Source organism: Adiantum capillus-veneris, chromosome 25, assembly GCF_014529385.1.
Source record: "Adiantum capillus-veneris isolate H3 chromosome 25, ASM1452938v2, whole genome shotgun sequence".
In the NCBI taxonomy this organism is placed as follows: Eukaryota; Viridiplantae; Streptophyta; class Polypodiopsida; order Polypodiales; family Pteridaceae; genus Adiantum; species Adiantum capillus-veneris.
Window position 1 is genome coordinate 27,922,121 of NC_140955.1, and position 25,926 is coordinate 27,948,046.

The 25,926-nt window shown below is 43.3% G+C and overlaps 1 protein-coding gene across 13 annotated transcripts in view; it reads left to right on the top strand.

The window, feature by feature from the left end:
* Window positions 1-25,926, top strand: part of LOC147424621 (uncharacterized) — a 77,375-nt gene that overhangs the window by 17,553 nt on the left and 33,896 nt on the right. For 4 of the 13 annotated variants that reach the window (XM_086500750.1, XM_086500754.1, XM_086500756.1 and 1 more), the window contains exon 2: window positions 17,658-17,713. The exons of the other annotated variants lie outside the window; for them this stretch is intronic. The gene's annotated coding sequence lies outside the window, so the exon portion shown is untranslated. The remainder of the gene's footprint in view (window positions 1-17,657; window positions 17,714-25,926) is intronic. 13 annotated transcript variants of the gene reach the window in all.

Consider the following 25,926-nt stretch of genomic DNA (forward strand, 5'->3'; position numbering starts at 1 on the left):
TCCAAAGCGAGCGTCTATGTTCTACGTTGCATTGAGGATGCAATTGCATCTAAACTTATTATTGGATCAACAAATTTAGAGAATTATCCTCATGGTTCTTTACTGCAACTCCTTTCATTTAATGATTGGATCAAACTTTTAGCAGCTCTGGTTAAAAACAAGAAGGAAGGAGAAGAGGAATTAAAAAAACTCTCTCCTTCAAAAAATTCGCACACAGTCACTTGCTACCTTTTCCTCCTCAGGTGCTGAGTTAACCAATTTTCTTAAAAAGTACTCAACTGGGATTTTTTTACTACACCTGCTGCTCCTACTGTCAATGTGACAAGCAGTATCTTCAATTGCAATCCGGTGGTACTTGAAGATGTTAGGAATTTTCAACATGACTGTGCTCGCTTAGTGAGTCCACTCTTCTTGAAATGGTTCCTAAAGTGTCAAAATGTTTCCCATTTCTTCCTTCAAAACAAGTAGAGGTTGAAGGTACAAATGTGGACAATCAACTTTGGATGCTTCCCAACAAAGGCTTTCTGGCACCTATCTCACTTGAATCATGGATATTCTTGGCCAACTTGCCTGCTGCCTGCATGGATGAACGTAGGGTTCATATTCTTAAAGATACGCAATTCTTGAATAAAGGAGAGTTAATCAATGCTCCCTTTACTATGAACTTTTTGGATCCTGCAAAATGCTCTACTAATATTGGGTTTTATGGGCGCATAAAGGGTATTATGGCTTTCTCCCAGCCAAATGCAGACTACCATTCAAATGTGCCTGCAAGTTCCTCGACAAAAAAGCAACATGCGAATCAAGCATCATTTGGTCTGATTATTCTGTCTTGTATATTCTTAATCACCTGGAATTATTATTCCTAGACAAAGCTGCAGAATTTCACTTATCATTAATAGGTTCATCGCTAGGTAGACAAGCTCGTAACTTGGTTTTAGCTCAAATTGCTTGATCAGTGTTCGGAAAAAATCATTTTGCCAAACATACAAAGTTCGTTTCCTTGAGTTTTCAAAGAGGAAATTTTAGAAAATTAGGTTTAGTTTATGGTTTTTACACTATTTTTCTTGTCACAAAACGGACACCACATGCCATTAGAAAAGAGCAGACTGAACAGATTTTTAGCACTTTAATAACAACTGAACTCAGAAAGAGAGACGACACGCGACACGGAGTGGCGGAATTCCACCCCAGAGAGTATTGGCCCCAAACCTTGGAGCCCCTTTCGGTATTTCTTTATATTGCATCAACACAGTACAAGCCGGTACTCGAGACTCTGCACCTTCTTAAGGAAGCATGCCTGAGATGAGCCCTTAGCACATATTTGAAGGCCCTTTGCCTATGAAAAGCACTTTACATGAAAAGCCTTCAAACTCAAAAGCTTCTGTCCAAAAGCAATACCAAAAAGTTGTCAGCGTAAATCATGGAATTCCTTACAGTTGCCACGTCAGCAGTCAATGCAAAACGTAGAGCGTCCGTACAGCTGCCACGTCATCAGTTTTTGCGTGAGTGTGTGTGGGTCCTGCTTTATTTTACTTTCTTTATGTCACTGGGGCCCCAACGAACGGGGTCCCCATAAGTTGGTAGGACTTCTTCTTTTGTTACTTGTTCTTCTTAGGGTTTAGGCCCCTCGGCCAAAATCTGCAAGTTGGCTCCATTTTTCAGGGCTTTGTGACACGTCAGCCGTTTGTGACATCTCCCCTTCTCGAAAGAGAGTAATCGTCCGCGATTACAACATATGTGCAAAACAACTCAAGTTAGCTCAAAAATTTCCGAGGGTCATTCCGAGGGACAATCAATTTTCTCTTTTTGTTAAGGAGTTAGCTTCTCCTTTTGGCACTTTTGATCAAGGAGTTGGCTTCTCATTTCGTCCAGATCGGAACTCTTGATATTCCGGCGTAGTAAAATTAGCCATCACACCCAGACCGCATTGATCTTCCACGTGTGTCTTGATGCACTAAAATTACATACCCAGGCAATCTCGTCCAATTAGGAATATTCAGTGGTTGGCACATCACAATGCAACACAAATGCTCACATATGCATGTTACAAGACATAGAAACATAAAGCCGTCGATGAACACTCCCCCCGCAAATAACCATCCAGGTTCAGACCATGAGCTGTTCAACGACTCCCTCATCACTCCTCCCGCAAATAACCTAAAAAGGTCTGGTCCATGAGATATAGAGGCCTTTTACAACCAAGCGCCCCCCAGACCACAGCTTGCGTCGTTTGGAGGTGCTGAGAGTAACCACTGCTCAGACTTCTTAATACTCCCCCGGTAAATAACCATTCAGGTTCGGGCCATGAGTAACAACAACAATACTCCCCCCGTAAATAACCACAAGGGTCCGGGCCATGAGTAAAAAACTACACTTTTCAATCATTCAATACTCCCCCTGCAAATAACTACAAGGGTCCAAGCCATGAGTATGAACAAGTATTCTTCTCACTACTGCACCCGGGAATAAATCACCAATCTGTGAAACAAGTATCAAAACCAAAGTCAAACAATTCAAATCGGCACCAAGACAGGTTCAAAACAGATACCATCCATTTCAAACAAATTCCAAACAGGATCACCATGTTGAAGATGATGAAACAGGAAACAGAAGGAAGACAGCAACTCAGAGTAGGAAGAAGATGGAGAAGGAGAAGACACAGAGCTTGTGTACGAGATCTCTGTAGTCTCTCTCTCTGTATTGGAATAATAATTGTATGTACAAACTCAGAGCTACAAAGCTTATATGAAACCCTAAGAGATAAGGTGTCCTTTCACACCGGATGTCCAGGGGGAAAAACCCAGTGGGAGAAAAGTGCCCCTGGTGAAGCGCGTATACACACTAACACTACTACATGTCTACAAATCCCCCCTGTAGTGATAGTGTGAATCCGTACAAGGTAGCAGATCATCATGTGTATGAGAGTAAGCCCAAAGCTTTTCGGAAAGCTTCAAACTTTTCTCGTGATAACGCCTTCGTAAATAGATCTGCAATGTTATCCTGTGTAGGACAGTAAGTTAGTGTGATCTCCCCTGCATGTAGCCTTTCCCTGACATAGTGGTAGTGAACCTCTATGTGCTTTGTTCTTGCATGAAATACTGGATTCCTTGCAACTGCCATAGCACTCTGACTGTCAGTGAAAATGGTAGTGGGTGCCTGTTGACACTCACAAAGATCTGCCAATAACCTGCGTATCCATACACAATCAACTGTTGCCGTGAAAGCTGCCCTGTACTCAGCTTCACAAGTTGATGTAGTCACTGTGGGTTGCTTCTTGCTTAGCCAAGATATACATGCATTTCCCAAGAAAAAACAATTGCCACTTGTGGAATGTCGTGTGTCAAAATCACCAGCCCAATCTGAATCGCTGTAACCAAGAAGCTGCATAGAACTGTGCTTTCCATACATATCCCCCCTTGGAAAGAACATGGCAAGATTAGGGGTACCTGAAAGGTAACGAAGTATGCGCTTCACAGCTTGCCAATGATGCATACCTGGGCTGTGCATAAATCTGCTTGCTTGTGAAACCCCAAATTGAATGTCTGGACGAGTGTTGCCTGCCAAATATATCAAGCAACCAACCGCTGCTGCATAAGTATGTACATCAAAAGGTTCTCCAGCATCGTGCATGCTCAACTTTGATCCAGTTTCTACGGGTGTAGAGATTGGCTTACAATTTTGCATACCAAACTTGTCCAAAATTTTATGCAAATATTTTGCCTGCAACATGTATAAGCCATCCTCTGATTGCACAAACTGAATACCCAAGTAATAATGTAGCAAACCAAGATCAGACATCTCAAAGGTTTTTCTCAAAGCATCTTTAAACGCTTCAATTTCATCTGCACTATTGCCTGTAAGAAGCATATCATCCACATAAAGTGTTAGCATAATGAGAACTCCATCTCTCTTTTTGACATACAAAGTACTTTCTGTTGGACTATTCTGAAATCCCTGGCCAATCAAATAAGTATGTATTTTCTCATACCATGCTCTTGGAGCCTGTTTGAGACCATACAAAGCTTTACGCAATCTACATACCTTTTGCTCTTGACCTTTTACAACAAAACCACTTGGTTGAATTACATAAACTTCTTCCTGCAAATCACCATTCAAAAAAGCAGTTTTGATATCCAACTGATGCACTTTCCAACCATGATGAGCAGCAATTGCAACTAGTGATCTAACTGTGGACGCACGAGAAGTAGGAGCAAAGGTTTCATCATAATCTATGCCTTTCTGTTGCGCATAGCCTTTTGCCACAAGCCTTGCTTTGTACCTGTCAACAGTACCATCTTGTTTCCTTTTTACCTTAAAAACCCACTTTGTACCAATAGGCTTTTTACCTGTAGGCAAGTCCACTAGATCCCATGTATGATTCTTATGAATAGAATCAATTTCTTGCTGCATAGCATCTTTCCACTGAACACACTCTAAAGCTTGTTCAAATGAATCAGGCTCATCTGCATCACAAAGAGTACTAAAGCAAGCCAAATCTACTTGCTCTCTGCCAAAAGTAGTACCAGCACGTGTTTTCCGTGGCAACGGTGCATCCAACTTGCTATCCTGCAAAGTTTTCTGAACCCATTTAGGCAAGGTTCTTTCTTCCCTGAGAACTTCTTGCTCTTCACGCACAATTTCCTCTACATCATGAGGTGTCACATGCTGATCAAAAGATTGATCAAGATTATCAACCTGTTGTGAATCTTGATTTTCCACAAAAGAAGGAAGCAAACCTTCAAATACATCATGTGTCTGCATATGAGGTACATCAAAAGCAACCATAGGTTGAGCAGTAGTTTCTGCAAAAATTACATCACGACTTTCAAAAATCTTGTTTGTAGCAGGATTGTAAAGTCTATAACCTTTACTTCCACTACTGTACCCCACAAATATACATTTGATTGCCTTATCATCAAGCTTCCCACGTAACTGCTGAGGGATGTGAGCATAAGCAAGACAACCAAAAACACGAAGATAACTGACTGAAGGTTTTTTGTCATACCAAGCTTCATATGCAGTAATGGTCTTCAAGGCACGAGTAGGACACCTGTTCAAAACATGTGCTGCACAAGCAACTGCCTCCATCCATAGCTTATGAGGCAAACTCTTAGCCTTGAGCATACATCTAGCTGTCTCCATTAAAGACCTGTTCTTCCTTTCTGCAACACCATTCTGTTGTGGTGTGTATGGCATAGTGCATTGGTGTTTAATGCCTTTCTTTCCCAAAAAATCCTTAAATGCACCTGACATGTATTCACCTCCTCGATCGGTACGAAGAGTCTGTACTTTGCAACCTGTTTCATTTTCAACCATGGCGACATAATGTTGAAAAACTGCAAACACATCTGACTTTGCTTTGAGTGGATACACCCAACAAAACCTGGAAAAGTCATCAATGAAGGTCACAAAATAAAGGCTGTTTCCCAAAGATGGCGTCCTCATAGGACCACATACATCACTGTGTACAAGTTGCAACTTTCGTGTTGCTCTAACTGAACCATCCTGCGAAAATGCAAATCTGTGCATCTTTCCAAGAACGCAACCTTCACATACATGTCTTGGTGGCATCTCCAATAAAGACAAATCATGCACCATATTATGACGTTGTAAAGTCATCAAACTGCCATAACTAACATGCCCAAATCTAGCATGCCACAACTCAGCATCCTGCATGGCCTGAGTCTTTGTTTCTGCAATACATACCTGAATCTGCTTTTCATAATGATCTAGCACAAATAGTCCATTTTCCAGCGTACCTGTAGTGATAAGAGAATAACCATTCTCTCGATCTCGTACAACACATCTGTCATCCTCAAAAATGACCCGAAGACCATTTTTTGCAAGAGAGGATACAGACAACAAATTCTTCTTGATCCCTGGAACATATAAGACATCTGGCAAGCATAAATCTGAACCATCTGAAATGGTAATCAAAATCTTACCAACACCTTTGATTGGATAAGAAGCATTATTTGCACATGTCACCTTCTTTCCTGCTGGAGCTGCATCCAATGAACAAAACAAATCCTTCCTTGAAGTAATATGCCTGGATGCACCACTATCAAAGTACCAAATCATTTGTGTCTTGTCAACACTGTAAGCAGAAAAATTTGAACATACTACAAAAGCATAAGAATCCTGCACAAAGTTTGCAGACTCTTCTTTAGCTGTAGAAGAATCACCAGAAGCTGAAACAACCAAACTTGACTCTTTCTTCTTTTCTTTAGCAATTCGCTTTTTACACTCACTAATGTAGTGACCAGGTTTCTTGCAGTAGTGACATTTATCTTTCTTCTTGGACTTGTCGGAATCACCTTTAGACTTCTCTGAAGATTGTCCTGCACTAGACTTGGAGTGATGAGCACTCTCTTTACCCCTGTTTTTGTTCTGTACAACAAGAGCATGATCCATACCATCCACCTGTAAAGACTTGTTCTTACGTGATTGATCCTCCTGCAATAGCAAAGCCACTAACTCTTCAAAATGAAGAGGGTCAGGATTAGCTCGCAAAGACAGAGTCAAAGAAGTCTGAAAAGTCAAATAAGATGGTGGTAGTGAATTGAGTGTTTTGGAAACCAAGTCCTTCTCTGGAATCACTTCATCAACGCTAAGCAATTGCTCTTTAAGATCCCTGATTTTTGTAAGATGCTCGACAATATCGTCACCTTCGTCCATCTGTATTTTGTCAAGTTGTTTCTTCAAAAACTCTATTCTGGCAGCGTTTCTTCCTCCAAACATAGCTTGCAGAGTGTTCCAAGCATCCTCAGAAGTTCTGCAAGATCTGATATGTGGTGTGATTGTCCTCTTTATGGTTAAGGCAATCACAGCCATAGCCTGTGCATCTTTAGTATCCCATCTCTTTTGCTCTGGAGTGACTTGTGAGGGTCCTGCACCAACAGCTGCACCACGACCAGGCGTGGCAGGTGCAATGCTACCTGGACGAACTTCATCTCCAGATACATAATCCCACAATCCTTTACCAACCAAAACATTTTTGGCCATAAAAGACCAAAGAGAATAGTTGGTACCATCCAATTTGTCTTCGGATGTAAACGCACCAAAAATCTCTTTCTCCGTAGATTGAGCCATACTGTAGATGCACACAAGAGAGCAAAAGAACCTCCAAGAGATTCACAAATCTCCTCTCCAATCCAAGCAAAACTCTACACAAAATCTCAGCACAAAGCTAAGACAAGCTGCTTCCCAAAAGAACTGTTTACCTGAAGAAAATCTGTCAAAAAGCACACCCTCTTGATCTAAACGCCTCGGAAAAGTAACTTCTGCTACGCTGCTCAGAACGAAATTCTGAGGGCTCGAACGGCTTCGAAAGGGGGGTAAAACTCCAGGACGCCTGGTCAGAATACTCCCGGAACGTCGAGGATGCTCCCACGAACAAATTTTCCGAAAACTGCCTGAAAACTGCGATTGCGCGCGCGGACGCGAAAACGCAAGTAGAGGCTCTGGAAATCACCTCGCTCTGATACCAATTGTTGAAGATGATGAAACAGGAAACAGAAGGAAGACAGCAACTCAGAGTAGAAAGAAGATGGAGAAGGAGAAGACACAGAGCTTGTGTACGAGATCTCTGTAGTCTCTCTCTCTGTATTGGAATAATAATTGTATGTACAAACTCAGAGCTACAAAGCTTATATGAAACCCTAAGAGATAAGGTGTCCTTTCACACCGGATGTCCAGGGGGAAAAAACCCAGTGGGAGAAAAGTGCCCCTGGTGAAGCGCGTATACACACTAACACTACTACATGTCTACACACCAAACAAGTTCTCAAACAAAATTCAAACTTAAAAAGCAGTCTCGACAGTAGTCGAGCTGGAAAAGTTGATTGACTTTCCATCCTGAAACTTGCATTTAAAAAATTAGGGTTAGGTTTGTCACAAAGTGATGACGTGTCTTCCCGAGAGGAAAGCTTGACTGCTGCTGAAAACCCTAACCCTAAAACTTGCAAACCCTAATTTATGCAGAAAACCCTAACCCTAAAATCTGCCATGACCTAACCCTAACCCTAAAAAGCAGCAACTGAATTTCCGTGAAACGTGCTGGTATGCTGACGTGGCAGTACGGCAGTCCAGAAATTTGCGTTGGTTGCTTTTGCGGTAGATTTGCCAAGCTTTTAAGCGACGGGAGTTTCATGGTTTTTCTCTACGCAATGTGTGTGAGAGAGAGAGAAAAAGACTTTGCTTTTATTTTAAAGCCCTACACAGAGAGAGCTTGTGTGAGAGAGAAGAAGAGGTTGCTTTTGATTTTGAGGCTTTTGGGGCTTTGCTTTTGGCAACCCTTGTAAACTTTAAATAAGCGGTTTGGGCACACACTCTGCAGAGCATCTGGACGCAGAGTCTGAGAGTGAAACCCTACCTTTCTTGTATTGCGAACATTGATTAATACATAAAGAAGTACCGAAACGGGCGCCAATCTTTGGGGCCAATATCTCTAGGGACTGAACTCCGCCGGGCCAGTGCAAATCTATTGTGAACTGTGAATTGTTTTGAAGTGGTTATTTGGTGCTGTTGTGATTGATTCTTGACTTGGAGTGTCCAAGTCTGTTACAGTGGTATCAAAGCACGGCCGATTTCTCTTCTACAGGAAATTCGATCCCCATTTTTTTTTTCCATGGCACATATGGCTTCACGCAAGGATCAGTCGACTCCCTCTGCATCTGGAGATGCGGACAGGGATCACAACGAAGATTCGGGCAGAGAGTATGGCCCGCCTCGGCCTACTCAGGCGGAGCAACGAGAGATGAAGCGTCGTCAATTGATTGGGGATGCAACAAAGATGATGCTCAGTTTTGTGAAGTACCCGAAGTTGGCAAAATATATGAGCGAGACTTCTTTTCAGGAAGTGCATGCGCAGTGGCAGAAAACCACAACACCACCCCCGAAACCAGCTCTCAAGAAACCTTCTGATCACAAGCAATATTCAGAGAAGGAATTAGAAGAGGTGGTTGATGCACGGATTGCTCAGCTTTTTGACGCGCAAAAGAAAGCCAAAAAGCACGGCAAAAAGCAGAAGAAAGGCACTGACTTCCCGGGTTATTTGGGTCGTCAGTCGACATTTGACAAAGCAAAGAAACAGAAGAAGCGTGTTCGATTTGAAGAAGTACCTAGTTCTTCTTCTTCTTCTTCTTCTTCTGACAGTTCTTCTAGCTCTTCAGATTCGAGCGAAGAAGACAGAAAAGGCAAAAAGCGAAGCAAGAAACAATGCTTTGGAAAAAGCAAGATAAAGGCAAAGAAGTTTAAATCTCGCCCAGTGAGTGACAATTCTACAGAGGACTGGTCTACGGATAGTTCAGACTCTGATGACGGCAAATTTTATGCGAACAAGAAGAATTTTTATAAAGCCAACCAGTATGACTTTCTGGAAGATAAAAGCAAGAAAGTCCGAGAGTTTAAGGAAGGTGGACAGTTGATCAAATTTGACACTTTTTCAGGATACAAAGATGCTTCAAAGGCTTTGTCTTTTATACAACAGTTTGACATCGCTTTCGCGGGAGGACGCTACTCAGAGCACTCCAACATTCGGAGAGCTGCCCCTTACTTTAAGGGGAATGCTCGAACTTGGTGGTCCACGCTTCTTTTAAACAAGACTGCACCAATTAAATGGCTGAAATTTAAGAAGCTTTTTATTTCTTCTTGGTTGACGCAAGAGTATGAACGCGATATACGAGTTGCTTGGAACCATCTTCGGATGACCAAGAGAGATACAGTGGATGCTTACTGTGAGAGATTCTGGAGCTCTTTTCTACCTGCCCTGTCATTCAAGAAGATCTCGTTCAGAGAACAGATTGAGCGGTTCACCTTGGGTCTACCTATAGAGATCCGAGATCACTGCTTGGAACAGAAGTCATCTTCTATTCAGGAGTTGATGAGTCATGCGAAGCGGGGCTTTGCCATTCACTCTTGCAGTCTGACCCATCCCACCGATGAGGTCATGACACAACGAGCTGAACAGACTTCAGGGAATGAAAGTAGAAAGAGAAAGAGCAACCCAGAGAAGAAGGATGCACGACCCAAGCTTACTCCTCAGGAGAGAGCTCGCTTCATCAGGGAGGGGAAGTGCTTTGGATGCGGGGAACATGGACATATCTCCGCGAAGTGCCCTAAAAAGGCACAGAAAGAACAGAATGATAAGGACGACGACAGGCCTGAGAGTTCGAGAGCAGATGAGGAACGTGGAAGAAAAGGCAAGATGAAAACAGGACTGGTTCCAGATTGTGTGGGTACCGATTCCAATACCATGGACGAGAGTACAGAACTTTGTCGAGCTTGGGGCAAAGTGAAAGATCAAGAGGCCCTGATCTTCTTTGATGGAGGAGCCAAGGCCAACTTCATTTCACCGGAATTGGCGGCGCGGCTCGAGATCACTCCCGATCAAATGGGACCACTTGCGGAGGCTGTTCTAGCGGCACCCGGCAAGGACGTAGCCATTACACCTGTCATTGTCAAACTTCAGTTGCATTGTCAGGGGTATTTGGGGCATGAGGACTTTTTCATAATGCCTTTGGAGGGTTGTGATGTTCTCTTAGGGATTCCTTGGTACCACAAGAACAACGTTGTGGTCGATTATCGTGCGAGGAAAGCGACATTGACTACAGAGAAGGGCAGAACCATTGTACTTGATATTAAACTGAAGGGCGAATCTATCCCTATTGTATCGGCTTCGGCCATTTCTAAATTAATGAAATCTAGTCTGTTTGTTTACTCGATCTTTATGAAAGAATTGAGCGATAAGGATAGGACAAATATGTTTAAACTTGATAAAGAACGCCAAGATTTTCTCCACTCTCACGCCGATTGCTTCTCAGAGGGCCTACCAGGCGAGTTAACACCTGCTCGTCCTGAAGATCATACCATTGATCTGATACCTGGAAGCACTCCACTGAACCGGCCACCTTACCATCTGAGCCGAGCATAGAATGAAGAGATTACGAACCAAGTAAAAGACCTCTGGGAAAAGGGTCTTGTCCAGCCTAGTACTTCACCGTATTGCTCTCCGATGTTGTTGGTTTTGAAGAAAGACGGATCTTGGACAATGTGCATCGATTATAGAGCTCTCAACAAAATCACCATCAAGAACAGATTTTCGATTCCTAGGATCGATGATATACTCGACAGATTACAGGGATCCTCGTGCTTTAGCAGGATTGATCTGAAGAGTGGATATCATCAGATCAGAATCGCGTTGAGAGACGTCTACAAGACAGCTTTTCGGACGACTTTTGGGTTATTTGAGTTTTTGGTGATGCCTTTTGGCTTAACCAATGCTCCTGCGACATTTAACCGGATGATGGACATGATTTTTCGAGAGTACAGGCTATTTGTTGGCACTTTCTTTGATGACATCATTGTTTTCCCCAAGAATGAGGCAGGACACAGAGATGATCTGCTTCAGGTCTTTGAGGGCATTACGAGATCACAAGTTAGTGATTAATGCAAAGAAAAGTGATTTTTTTCTACTAGAAATACACTTTTTGGGACACATTGTCTCAACAACAGAAGTGTAAATGGATCCGGCCAAGATAGAGACTATACGTGATTGGCCCGATTTGAAGAATTTCCATGAAGTTAGAAGCTTCTTGGGATTGTGTTCGTATCACAGGCGGTTCATTCAAAAGTTTGCAGAGGTTGCTTCCCCTTTGCATATCTTGACACAGAAAGGAGTCCTTTCTTGTGGGGATCCATAGAGGTGACTCCCTTTCAGACATTGAAAGAGGAATTGACTACAGGATCAGTTTTGACTTTGCGGGACTTGCAGAAGTCATTTGAAGTATATGGTGATGCTTGTGGTCGTAGTTTGGGTGCGGTCTTAATGCAAGAAGGCCATGTCATTGCTTACGAGAGGCGATTGTTCTCAAGGCCGGAGATGACATCATAGATTTATGAGAAAGAACTTTTGGCGGTTATCCATGCTCTTACTCAGTGGCGGCATTACCTACTCGGAGCGGATTTTACTATCTTTAGAGACCATCAGAGTTTGCGCTACTTCTTGTCACAGAAGCAGCTTTCGGAAAAGCAGATGCGGTCGGCGAACATCTTGTCACAGTTTCACTTCCAGATTGTCCATGTGCAGACACAGAAGAATGTGGTGGTAGATGCTTTGTCTCGGAAGCCGTTGGTTCTGGCTATTTCCGCGATACATCATAGGAGCTTCGAAAATATAGTCGACCAATATGCTGCAGATACAAATTTTGCAGACGTTTTCACAGGGATATGGGATGGGGAGACAGTAGCGGGATATTCCATTCGAGATGGCTACTTGATGAGAAAAACCATGTTGTGCGTTACACAGCCCTCGAGAGAAAAGGTTATGACTGAATGTCAGTGTCCACCTTTTACGGGTCACCGCGGCATTGCTACCACCATGAAAGGGGTAGAGAGATACTTCTTTTGGCCGAGACTCAAAAAGGATGTGGAAGAGTTTGTGTGCAATTGCTTAGTATGCCAGAAGGTCAAGTTTGAGAGGCATAAAGCATAGGGATTGTTACAGTCTTTACCCATACCCACCCGCCCCTGGGAAAGTATTGCAATGGATTTCATTTTTGATCTCCCGAGAACACATAGTGGTCACGATGGTATCTGGACTGTTATTGACAGATTTAGCAAACAGGCTCATTTCATTCCAGTAAAGAAAACGGTCAAGCCGGATCACTTAGCGAGATTGTTTGTGGCCCAGATCTTCAGATTACATGGCATGCCTGAGACAATTGTCTCCGACAGAGACCCCTGATTTACGAGTTTGTTTTGGAAGGCAATTCGGGAGAACATTGGCACGCGGTTGCAGTTCGCGTCATCGTTCCACCCGCAGACTGACGGGCAATCTGAGATTGCCAATTCAGTGGTTCTAGATTTATTGAAGCCTTATATCTCAGATCAGAAGACTCAATGGGAAAAGTACTTACCTTTGGTGGAATCTGCCTACAATAACACGATACACTCTTCGACGGGGAAGGTTCCATTTGAGATTGTTGAAGGTGCTGCGAAGGTTCTGTCCTTTCTAAGCACGAAAGATAAGATTTTTGAAGCGGATGAATATATGTGAGACTTAGATACGGCTTTTGCCAAGGTTCGCGAGACTTTGCAGAAGTCTCAAGAACGACAGAATAAAAGGTAGCGGATTGCCATTGTTGCGACTTGAAATTGAAGGAGGATGATTGGGTACTCTTACGTTTTGAGAAGGCACGCCTGAGAAAGAAAAAGGGAAAGGAGAGCCTTTTTCCAAAGCTTAGTATGCGATACTACAGAACTTTCCAGATCACTGAAAAGATAAATGATGTCTCCTTCCGACTGAAACTGCCTGATACTTGGAGGATTCACAATGCATTCCATGTGAGTCTCTTGAAACCTTTTAAAGGTGATATGCTTGATGATGGGGAGCCTGATGAGCAATCTGAAGTGGAAGAAAACGTGGAGATCCTTGTTCCTGAACAGATAAGGATATGAAGAATAAAGGTAAAGTCCGAAGGCGGTTCTTGGTTAAGTTCAAGAACTATCTTGCATTGGATGCGAAGTGGATGAAGGAGAAGGAGCTAGCAGATACTCCTCAGATTGTGAAACTTTACCTCGTTGCTTTTGGTTCAGCATAGTCTACTCCAAATGAAACCCAAAATTTAGCTTAGCCGGAGATCTGGTGCAATGGGATGCACAAGAGGGGAGTCACTCCGCTCCTTTGTCAACAAATGCCTTGATTTAGATACTAGAGTCACTGATGTCTCTTTGAGCTTCAGGGATACTGAAAGCTGACATTATTCTGCTGTATGACTTTATGAAATGGAATTCCTGATTATGATACTGATTTGTTCTTGACTTCTTTTAAGTGTAGGAACTGATAGACGAAATGACTGCAGCATTTTGGTCTGATTGATCTCGAATAGACATGGTTGCAATAGGGGTTAGTTAATCGGACATCGATGAGATTCCGATTGGATCTAGATGCGATTGCTAGCTACATTGCAGATAAATCATGGTCTAAGATCCGAATGAATGTTGAATGTCATGTGATGTCTTGTTATGTCGTGTGATGTGACTGTCGATTTGGTACATGTGCTAGATGTGTGTTCCTAGTACGTAGGTACTAACAGTTAGTGTCTACTAAGACGGTTTATGGCCTCTGTTTGTTTTGCAAGCGTAATCGAGGGCGATTACAATGCTTTCAAGAGGGGGGTGTCACAAAGTGATGACGTGTTTGTCCAATAGGGCTTGACTGATGTTGGAAACCCTAACCCTAAAACCTACAAACCCTAATTTGTGCCAAAAACCCTAACCCTAAAAAGCAACAGCTGAATTTCCGTGAAACGCACTGGCATGCTGACGTGGCAGTACGGCAGTCCCGAAATTTGCACTGGCTGCTTTGCGGCAGATTTGCCAAGCTTTTGGGCGACTGCAGTTTCCTGCTTTTTCTCTACGCAATGTGTATGTGAGAGAGAGAGAAAAAGACTTTGCTTTTATTTTAAAGCCCTATAGAGAGAGAGCTTGTGTGAGAGAGAAGGAGAGTTTGCTTTTGATTTTGAAGCTTTTGGGGCTCTGCTTATGGCAACCCTTGTCAACTTTAAATAAGTGGTTTGGGCACACACTCTGCAGAGCATCTGGACGCAGAGTCTGAGAGTGAAACTCTAACCGCTCTCTTGTACTGTGAACATTGATTAATACATAAAGAAATACCGAAAGGGGCGCCAGTTTTTGGGGCCAATATCTCTAGGCACGGAACTCCGCCGGGCCAGTGCAAATCTATTGTGAACTGTTTTGAAGTGTTGTTGTTGTGATGGATTCTTGACTTGGAGTGTCCAAGTCTGTTACAAGGTTCCTTCCATAAGGTCGTAGCTGACCGCACCATGGTCCATAAGCTCTTGGACAGACAGTGTTCCTGTGGCGGTGATGGTAGTCCCAAGACATAGCAGTCACACTGGACCTCTGAGGTTATCAACAAGAGACACCTGTTGAGAGATGACTAGAAATTTCAAGTTATAATATGCTAGGGTTTCCATGGCAAGCATTTCAGGATACCCCACTCTCCCAGGAGTTGCACTCCGAAGGAAGATGTGAGAAACCATATAACTTCGGGCAAAATAATTTTCTTAAAAGCTTGCCAAGTCCTTGGAGTGTGTAGCTTGGTAGCTATAGACATCAACATCTATATGGCACTGCTTTTGAGAAAAACAGTGACTCGAAACAAATCTTGGATCCTTCTGTTGCAAGTGATCTTTTGGCTTATGCCCTCTGTAATACATGAGCAATGAAGATGGGAGCGCGTCCGATGTGCGATGAAGTAAGGGTGGGAGTGCCTAATAAGTCCGGGGTGGGGACCTTCAAATAAGATTTCAACAGACTCTGATTTGCTCTGTTTTGCTCTTTTGTGGGACTGATATGCTTTCAGAAAAGCACACGCCTGATGCTCTCATACCACTGTCACAAGACGGGCACCACGTGCCAATAGAAAAGAACAGATTGACAGACTTTTAGCACTTCGATAACAACTCAGAAAGAGAGACGATACGCGACACGTAGTGGCGGAATTCCACCCCAGAGAGTATTGGTCCCAAACCTCGGTGCCCCTTTCGATATTTCTTTATGTTGCATCAACACAGTACAAGCCGGTACTCAAGACTTTGCACCTTCTCTAGGAAGCATGCCAGAGAATGAGCCCTTGGCACATATTTAAAGGCCCTTGGCCTATGAAAAGCACTTTACAGGAAAAGCCTTCAAACTCAAAAGCTTATGGTCCAAAAGCAATGCCAAAAAGCTGTCAACGTAAATCACGGAATTTCGTACAACTGCCACGTCAATAGTCAACGCAAAACGCGGAGCGTCCGTACAGCTGCCACGTCATCAGTTTTTGCGTTAGTGTGTGTGTGGGTCCTGCTTTATTTTACTTCCTTTATGTCAATGGGGCCCCATTGGACGGGGTCCCCATAAGTTGGTAGGACTTCTTCTTCTGTTACTTGTTCTTCTTAGGGTTTAGGCCCCTCGGCTAGGATCTGCAAGTTGGCTCCATTTTTCAGGGCTTTAACACGTCAGTAGTTTGTGACATTTCCCTATTTTGGGGTGGAATTTTTTCCTTTCTCCTTGCCCTCAACCGGCAATTTTTTGAAATTGAAAACAGCACGATATTAAGCTCAGACACAATTTTCCCGAGCACGGTTGATGGTTAAAAAAGGAGTGTATAAGAAACACAATAGAACTAGTACTTATTCGACCATGAGTTTTTAATTTTGGATCTATGACAAGCCATGGTTTATAGGCGAGCTGCACTAAGTGAGCCAGGTTTGGCGTTTCTTCTGTGACCTGCGTGTAGGTGATAACCACTTTATGGAATTGCTTTCAACAGCGCTTTCCCTCTGCGCGCTCACACACACACACACGCACACACACACACTACTTGGAATCTTCTCATTTTGGCGAGGTTGAACGTGCCGGGATGTAGTATATGCAACCGTTGTTTACAGAATGAGTCAATGCATGAACTGCTACTACCAACACACAAACACACACACACACAAGGTCGCAACAACATCTCTTAGCTGGCATATGGACTAATGTGCTGCTTTGCGAAATAGCTTTTGGAAGCATTGAAGATTTTTTTTTTCTAACACACACACACACACACACACACACACACACACACACACACACACAAATGTATACATATTCGTGAGGCTATTTAAAGAGCTACACATAATGTTGTGCTCTGCAATAGCTACAGGCTCGTGCTTTCTTGCTTACTCATACACATTACTGCGTAGTAATATATGCTCAAGTCTTTGAGAGTAGCGTTCCAAGCTAGGCATATCATTACTAAGTCCATAATGAAAGTATCGATTTAGAATTTCCGAAGAGGCCGATCATTCCTAAGTAGTCGAATACTACATAAACCTCTAAAAACTATCAACACTTGGCAAAGGTGTGGGTAAGCACGCGGTCTCTGAACCGGCGGCTTTCAAACTCTCATGGAGGAAAAACGAATGGATTCTAAAACATTGGCTTTTTCCTCCTCCTCTTCTCAGGTGTAGGACGTCATCTTTTTTGCATTAATTTTTGAGGAAAAATAATTAACTAACTTAGGTGTACATCTCTAATTGAATAACACTATAATTTCTTTACGCATCATTTACCAATATTTTCATTACTGTTAGTTTTTCAGAGAGATAACAGTTGCTTGCTATCATAAACATGTCTTTATGCAAAAAAAGGGGGAATCTTCCTTTTGTCAAAAAAGAAACGTTCATACAGTAACTGCTGAGTACGACTTATCTGCTAGCATTAAAAGAAACTTATAAGAGATAGTTGTTCAATTTTGAACTACGTGAGCTAATAGTTTTTAAAAAAAAGCTATACACTATGCTTTATAGGATTATCTCCTTGCCATGAGGGATAGTAACTTTTCCTGCCCTACACTCGACAAAGTTTTGGAAAAAAAATAGAACCTTTTGTAAAAATCCTATCTATCACATTCTAACAATCCTAGTATTTATCCTTGCTACCATAAGCAAACTCGACTCTAGATAGATTTTTTTTGTCATCATTAAACAATTTTTGAATGCTTGGATAAGAGGGACATGGATGACTGTCGGGTTCGTCCTATACCTGCATTCCATGACTAAACAAAAATACTGATGAATTTTTTGTTTGCATGATGGTTGCAGGTAAAGATTCCGACCTCTTTAATCGTTGAATTCAAGTGCTGTTCGAATAATTTTTGGTAGGGATACTTCTTCTACTGCTGCTACTTCATTTTTATTCTTAGATGTAATAAAACATCAAACTCTATTTCAAATGTACATAGGTTTTTTTTAAAAAAATATGTATGTTATCACTTTTACTTATCTTTGTCATGTCTCTTTTTGAATGTATTGTTCAAATTGTGAATAAAGTATATAGATTAATACTCCAACACACACACACACACACACACAAAGTATTAGCATAAAACATGCTGGTGTGGCAGTTGTACTGTCGATATATAAATTGCGTTGGTTGATGACGTGGTAGACTGTATGGCCTTCCGCGTTTTGCACTGTTGACGTGGTACGTGCACCCGAATTTCCTAAATTTGCGTTGACAGTTTTAAGCGCAAGGCTTTTGAGGATCCGATGCTTTTAGGCTTGTAGCTTTTCATGTAAGTGCTTTTCAGGCCACGGGCCTTTAAATATGTGCAGAGGGCTCATACTTTGGCAGTCTTTCGCGTGGAAGTGCAGTGCACGAGTACCGGTATTGTACTGTGTTGAAGCAATATAAAGAGATACCGAGAAAGAGGCGCCAAGGTGTGGGGCTAGTGCTCTCCTAGGGTGAAACTCCACAATTCCCCGTCTTGTATGTCTCTCTCTCAGTTCGGTTGTTTTGAAGTGTTTAAAGTTGTCGCGTCTGTTTTCTCCCATTGGCAGGCTGTGCCCTCCCGTTACTGAGAGAAACCTGAAGATAGATGTCTAGTAATTTTTGGTTGTAATCTAGCAGGGTTTCTGTGGTAAGCATTTTCAGGATGCCCCACTCTATCAAAAGCTGCACTTCAAAGAAGGATGTCATTAGCTCCGGGAAAAAAGTTTCTTGAAAGCTTGCCATGTCACGTGACACATCCAACCCTATGTGTCCGTGGACAAGCTACAACATGACCAGGGTTCAGTTCAGTCAAGTCAGTGTAGGATAGGAAGTGATTTGGGACTTTTGTGAGTCTGTTCCCAGACCGTGCATGACCAGTCACTTAGAGTAGATGCATATCCTCCGGTTGCATGCATGATCATCAACATTCCCATCAGAATCCATCAAGGGAATTTTCCAGAGCATTAAACCTATTTTTCCCTATTTTTTGACATTTTTCACTTATTTATTAAGTGACTTTTGTTGGGAACTAGATAGGGCAATTTTGCTAAGGTAATATATAAGCAACCCAGAGTTAGCACTTTCTGGCAGAGGAGGCAGCAGGAGCATTGCTCAACAGGCCCACTCTCAGCAAGAACAAGAACCCAGCAACTAGCGTTTCCCACCAAGCAACCCAGCGTTTTTCAAGCAGCCATACCAGCGTTTTTGCATCATCAAATTCAGCCTGCACTTGGCTCTTGCTTGAGCATTTCAGCCAGGAAATTCAGCAAGAGAGAACCTCTGCATTTCAGTATTGGTGAATCAGCGATTTCAGCCCTAGAAGACCAACAATTTCAGCCATGAACCTGCGTTTTTGGAACAGCAACAACCAGCATTTTATAGCAGCATGCCTAGTGTTTTCATGATAGCCTGTCTATCGTTTTGGAACCGGAGCAGGGCAGCGTTTTTGCACTTGCTGTCCAGTGTTTTTAAGCCATACGAAACAGCGGTTTCAGCCATAGGAAGCAGCGAGTTTTCAGCCATCAAGTTCGCAGATCATCCTTGGACTTTGTGTCACAATTACCGACTCGAAGCATTCAATTTTCAGCCCTAGTCTCGTCCTCGTCGTCCACACCGTCGACCTCGACATAGCCCATTAGATTTGCATCAGCCATTGTACCAGATTGTGCAATCAATAGTAGACCACTCTCGCCATCGAGGGTGGGGCCTTCGGAGGAGGGTTTTCCAACATCTCCGGTGTCGTATTCTCTTCTCTATCCCTTAGTCTCATGCACCTTCATTCACAATGTCATTCACTTTGTTTGTGATCATTTGCACTCTCTCACTAAAGGAACGGAAGGCTCTCCCTTCCATAAGTAAAAGGAACCCTTGAGCACAGTTCGGAGCACTCATCTTGAGTAAAGTTCAACATTCACTTCCACTGCACCTTACATTGGTATCGGAGCTTTGGTAGTGTTCTGTATCATTCAAGGAAAGAACCACAAGAACCAAATATTTTTTTTTTGCTTGTTGCGGTCGCACGTAACCCAAGACTTCTTGGGCGTGTCGATTCCTAATCGTGTTTTTGAAGAGTGACAGGAATTCAAAGAAAGAAGGGCTTGTCGAGCCTCCCCTTGCGCCTCGTTTCACTCATTGAGAGCGGACTGTGCGCTTAGCGGCGGGCCAATCGACGTGAGGTGGGAAAAAGCAACCTTGGTGTGAGCGCAAGGCCGCCAAGGGGTGAGCCCGCGGAAAAGAGAAGAACTTGGGTGAAGAGAAGATTCTTCTCTAACACAGATTGCAAGCGAAAGAAGAACCTCAAGAACCTCAAGACCCCCAAGAAGCTCAAAGAACCTCAAGAACTCAAGATCCTCAAGACCCCCAAAAACCCAAGAACCCAAGACCCACAAGAACCCAAGTTCCTTGTGAACTTAAGAACCAAAGATCACAGTGTATGGTCATCACCCGAAGCGGAATGGATACTTCGCATGGAGGTGATGGGCATGAAAGTAGTGAAGAAGAATTTCCTCACCATGGAGGTTTTCCTGACCCTCCCCCTTCGCCATCTACGCTAGGGATTGCACCAAATCCTATGGAGGCTTTGGTCAAGTCGATGATGGACATGATGGCACATCAATAAGAAGCAAATCGCGTTGCGCTGGCACAACGAGAAGCGACTCTGCTTTACTTTGGAACGCGAGTGTGATGCACGAAAAGAAAGAAAAGCATAAAGAAAGGAGGCAGCCGAAGAAAGACGAGTGGCCTTGGAGGCCGATCATGAGATTCAGATAGACCTACGTGCGCAAGAATTGGTTCGACAGGTTCTTGCCTCGAAGTCCGAACCAGCCAAAGATGTTGGTAGTTCCTCAAGTGGCGCAAGCTGAGATTCGGACTCCAACAACCAAGTCACAGAGAAGTTGACTTTCAGTAAGTATGATGGTAAGATGGATGCTACGGTTATTCATTCTTGGTTGCATCAATTTAATGCTTATTTTGCGACAACTAAGAAGATAGGAAATAACAAGGTTTTGACAGTAGCTATGTACCTTGCCGGTGATGCCATCAATTGGTACCACGCATGGCTTGCAAGAGGCACAATTAGCCACGCACCTAGAGGAAGCCGACAAATTCACTCCCCTTTCCTTCAGTTGGGCTGATTTCCAAGACAAGCTCAGGGCGCGGTTTATGCCACCTCAGTATCTTGCACGATTGAAGGACGATTGGCGCGGTCTCAAGCAAAATGGTATGCCAGTTATATCTTTCTCTAATCGTGTTTTGCAGCTCGGCACTCAATTACGCAAATCGGATGCGGAGCGCAAGGAGGCATTCCTTTATGGATTGGACGAGTATATCAAGTATGATGTCGAGGTGCTCTATCCAATCGATCTCAACAAGGCGGTAGCGATTGCTCTCGCACAGGAGATGAAGCATAACAAGGGAAAGCCTAAGGAAAACAAGACTTCAACAAGTACCTCTCAGACTTCTCAGAACCCTCAGAACGGTAAGAAGGGTAAGAATGGTAAGAACGGTAACTCTTCTAACCAATCTTCCAATAGTCTCTCAGAAAAGAACTCTCAAAATGAACCTAAGGGTAAAGCTACCACAATTGCTAAACCTAAGCTCACTCCATATGAAAAGGTAGCACAAGGAATTTTAGGAGGATACATCATGTCGGAAGAGCAAAGCACTTATTCTAAGGAAGGTCGTTGTTTTCATTGTCACTTTAAGGGTCACATTAAAAGAGCATGTCCTAAGCTTGAATCGAATGAATCTAAAGAATTCACAGAACCCCCTTCCTCTGTCAATGCAATCAATGACAACACGAGTGTGCCACAAGTTTCTCATGACCCTCCCATTGATGAGCCTCTCATTAAATGTTATGGTCATATGACGGGGGCGGCGTTTTGTCATATTGTTTGACCTAGGCAGTATGCATGATGTGATCAGTCCCTCTCTTGTTGAGAGAGCTCGCCTAGAGGTTAGTCAGAAATCTCCTCTCGAGGTCTCTGGCTTCACTCCCGGTATGGACTCTCTCATCACGAAAGAGTGCCTTGATGTGTTGTATACAGTTCAACAAGCTGCTTTTCGTAGAATTTTTTTTGTCTCTCTCAGGATGTGATATGATTTTGGGTATTCGATGGTTTTGTGAGCATAACCCTCTCATTGGTTGGGCGGAAAATATGTTCACTTTGTCACAAAGTGATGACGTGGCGGACAATAGAAACCCTAATTTCCGAAAATCGCGAAGGCTGAAAAAAAAATAAAAAATGATGAGCGACGCAAATTTTGCTTTTTCTCTACGCAATGAGAAAGAGAGAGAGAATGCTTTTGCTCTCAAGTTTTGACTCTCTGTGAGAGAGAGAGAGAGCGCAATTGCTTTTTGATTTGAAGCTTTTGGGGCATCCCTTGTAACCTTTAAATTAGTGGTGAGAGCCTCACTTCTCAGAGCATCTGAACGCAAAGTCTGAGAGTGAATCCCGACCCACTTTCTTGTACTTTGGCTCTGCTTTTGGGCATCCCTTGTAACTTTTAAATTAGTGGTAAGAGTCTCACTTCTCAGAGCATCTGAACGCAAAGTCTGAGAGTGCATCCCGACCCACTTTCTTGTACTTTGAACTGATTAATATAAAAAGAAATACTGAAAGGGGCGCCAGTCTTTGGGGCCAATATCTCTAGGCACGAAACTCCGCCGGGCTAGTGCAAATCTATTATGATCTGTGAATTGTTTTGAAGTGGTTATTTGGTGCTGTCCCGGTTGATTCTTGACTTGGAGTGTCCAAGTCTGTTACAGTGGTATCAGAGCACAGCCGATTTCTCTTCTACGAGAAATCCGATCCCCAATTTTTTTTCCGCGGCACCTATGGCTTCACGCAAGGATGAGTCGACTCCCTCTGCATCTGGAGATGCGGACAGGGATCACAACGAAGATTCCGACAGAGAGTATGGCCCGCCTCGGCGTACTCAGGCGGAGCGGTGAGGGATGGAGCGTCGCTAGTTGATCGGCGATGCAACGAAGATTATGCTCAATTTTGCGAAGGGCCCAAAATTTGCAAAATATATGAGCGAGACTTCTTTTCAAGAAGTGCATGAGTAGTGGCAGAAAACCACTACACCCACACTCAAGAAACCTTCTGCTCACAAGAAATATTCAGAGAAGGAATTAGCAGAGGTGGTTGAGGCACGGATTGCTCAGCTTTTTGACACGCAAAAGAAAGCCAAAAAGCACCGCAAAAAGCAAAAGAAAAGCACTGACTTCCCGGGATATTTGGGTCGTCAGTTGACTTTTGACAAGGCAAAGAAACGAAAGAAGCGTGTTCGATTTGAAGGAGTACCTAGTTCTTCTTCTTCTTCTTCTTCTTCATCTGACAGTTCTTCTAGCTCTTTAGATTCGAGCGAAGAAGACAGAAAATATAAAAAGCGAAGCAAGAAACAAAGCTTCAGAAAGGGCAAGATAAAGGCAAAGAAGTCTACATCTCGCCCAGAGACTGACAGTCCTACAGACAACTCAGATTCCGATGACGGAAACTTTTATGCGAACAGGAAGAATTTTTACAAAGCTAACCAGTATGACTTTCTCGAAGATAAAAGCAAGAAAGTCCGAGAGTTAAGGAAGGTGGCCACTCGATCAAGTTTGATACTTTTTCAGGATACTCAGATGCTTCGAAGGCTTTGTCTTTTATAGAGCAGTTTGACATCACTTTCGCGGGAGGACGCTATTGAGAGCACTCCAAGATTCGGAGAGTTGCCTCTTACTTTAAGGGGAATGCTCGTACTTGGTGGTCCACGCTTCTTTTAAACAAGACTGCGCCAGTTAAATGGCTGAAATTTAAGAAGCTTTTTATTTCTTCTTGGTTGACGCAAGAATATGAACGAGATATACGAGTTGCTTGGAACCATCTTCGGATGACCAAGAAAGATTCAATCAATGCTTACTGTGAAAGATTCTGGAGCTCTTTTCTACCTCCCTCTTTATTCAAGAAGATCTCGTTCAGAGAACAGATTGAGCGGTTTACCTTGGGTCTACCTACAGAGATCCGAGATCACTGCTTGGAACAGAAGTCAGCTTCTATTCAGGAGTTGATGAGTCATGCGAAGTGGGGCTTTGCCATTCACTCTGACAGTCTGACCTACCCCACAGATGAAGCCATGACACAACGAGCCGAACAGACTTCTGGGAATGAAAGTAGAAAGAAAAAGAGCAACCCAAAGAAAAAGGATGCATGACCCAAGCTTACTCCTGAGGAGAGAGCTCGCTTCATCAGAGAGGGGAAGTGCTTTGGATGCGGGGAACATGGACATATCTCCGCGAAGTGCCCTAAAAAGGCACAGAAAGAACAGAATGATAAAGACGACGACATGCCTGAGAGTTCGAGAGCAGCTAAGGAACGTGGCAAAAAAGGCAGATAGAAAAGCAGAACTGGTACCACATGGTGTGGGACCTGCACCGAATCTAATGAATGAAAGTACAACCTTTGCCGCTTTTGGGGCAAAGTGAAGGATCAGGAAGCTCTTTTGAAGGAGCCAAGGCCAACTTCTTTTCACATGGAATTGATGGCTCGATTTGGAATTACGCCCGACAGACTGACGCCACAGGCGGAGGTAGTTCGACTGGCACCCGGATGGGATGTTGCCATTACACCGAGCATTGGCAAACTTCGTTTGCGATGACAGGGGTGTTCATGGCACGCGAGTGACGTTCTACTCAGGATCCCTTGGTACCACAAGAACTACGCCGTGGTTGACTACAAGGCTGAGAAAGCGACTTTGATAAATGAAGGGCTTAGAGATTGTACTTGATGAACTTCAGTTTCTTACTCATTCTTTTGGGAGAACTGAACGATGGAATAAGGTTGAATATGTTTTGACCTCATCAAAAGAACGCCAAGATTTTTCTCCACACTCATGCCGATTGCTTTTTAGAGGGCCTGAAGATCAAACCATGGATTTGATGCCTGGTAGTACACCATCGAACCGGCCACCCTACCGTGTGAGCCGAGCACAGAATGAAGAGATTATGAACCAAGTGAAAGACCTCTTGGAAAAGGGTCTTGTCCAGCCTAGTACTTCACCGTATTGCTCTCCAGTGTTGTTGGTTTTGAAGAAAGACGGATCTTGGAGAATGTGCATCGATTATAGAGCTTTCAACAAAATCACCATCAAGAACAGATTTCCGATTTCTAGGATCGATGATATACTCGACAGGTTACAGGGATCCTCGTGCTTTAGCAGGATTGAGTTTTGGGTTATTTGAGTTTTTGGTGATGCCTTTTGGCTTAACAAATGTTCCTGCGACATTTAACCGGATGATGGATAGGATTTTTCGAGAGTACAGGCTATTTGTTGGCACTTTCTTTGATGATATCATTGTTTTCTCCAAGAATGAGGCAAAACACAGAGATCATCTGCTTCAGAGATACACTTTTTTTGGGATACTTTGTCTCAGCAGCAGGAGTGCAAATGGATCCGGCCAAGATAGACACTACCCGTGATTGGCCCAATTTGAAGAATGTCCATGAAGTTGAAAGCTTCTTAGGACTGTGTTCGTACTACAGACGGTTCATTCGAAAGTTTGCAGAGGTTGCTTCCCCTTTGCATATCTTGATACAGAAAGGAGTCCCTTTCTCGTGGGGAAATATTGAAATGGATTTCATTTTTTATCTCCCGAGAACAGAGAATGATCACGATGATTTTCCGATTACATGGCACGTCTGAGACGATTGTCTCCGACAGAGACCCCAGATTTATGAGTTTGTTTTGGAAGGCAATTTGGGAGAACATTGGCACGCGGTTGCAGTTCTCGTCATCGTTCCACTTGTAGACTGACGGGCAATCTGAGATTGCCAATTCAGTGGTTTTAGATTTATTGAAGTCTTGTATCTCGGATCAGAAGACTCAATGTGAAAAGAACTTACCTTTGGTGGAATTTGCCTACAATAACAAGATACACTCTTTGACCGGGAAGACGCCATTTGAGATTGTTGAAAGTGCTGCGAAGGTTCCATCCTTCCTGAGCACGAAAGATTAGATATTTGAAGGGGATGAATATTCGCGAGATTTGGATACGGCTTTTGCCAAGGTTCGCGAGACTTTGCAGAAGTCTCAAGAACGACAGAAAAAGGC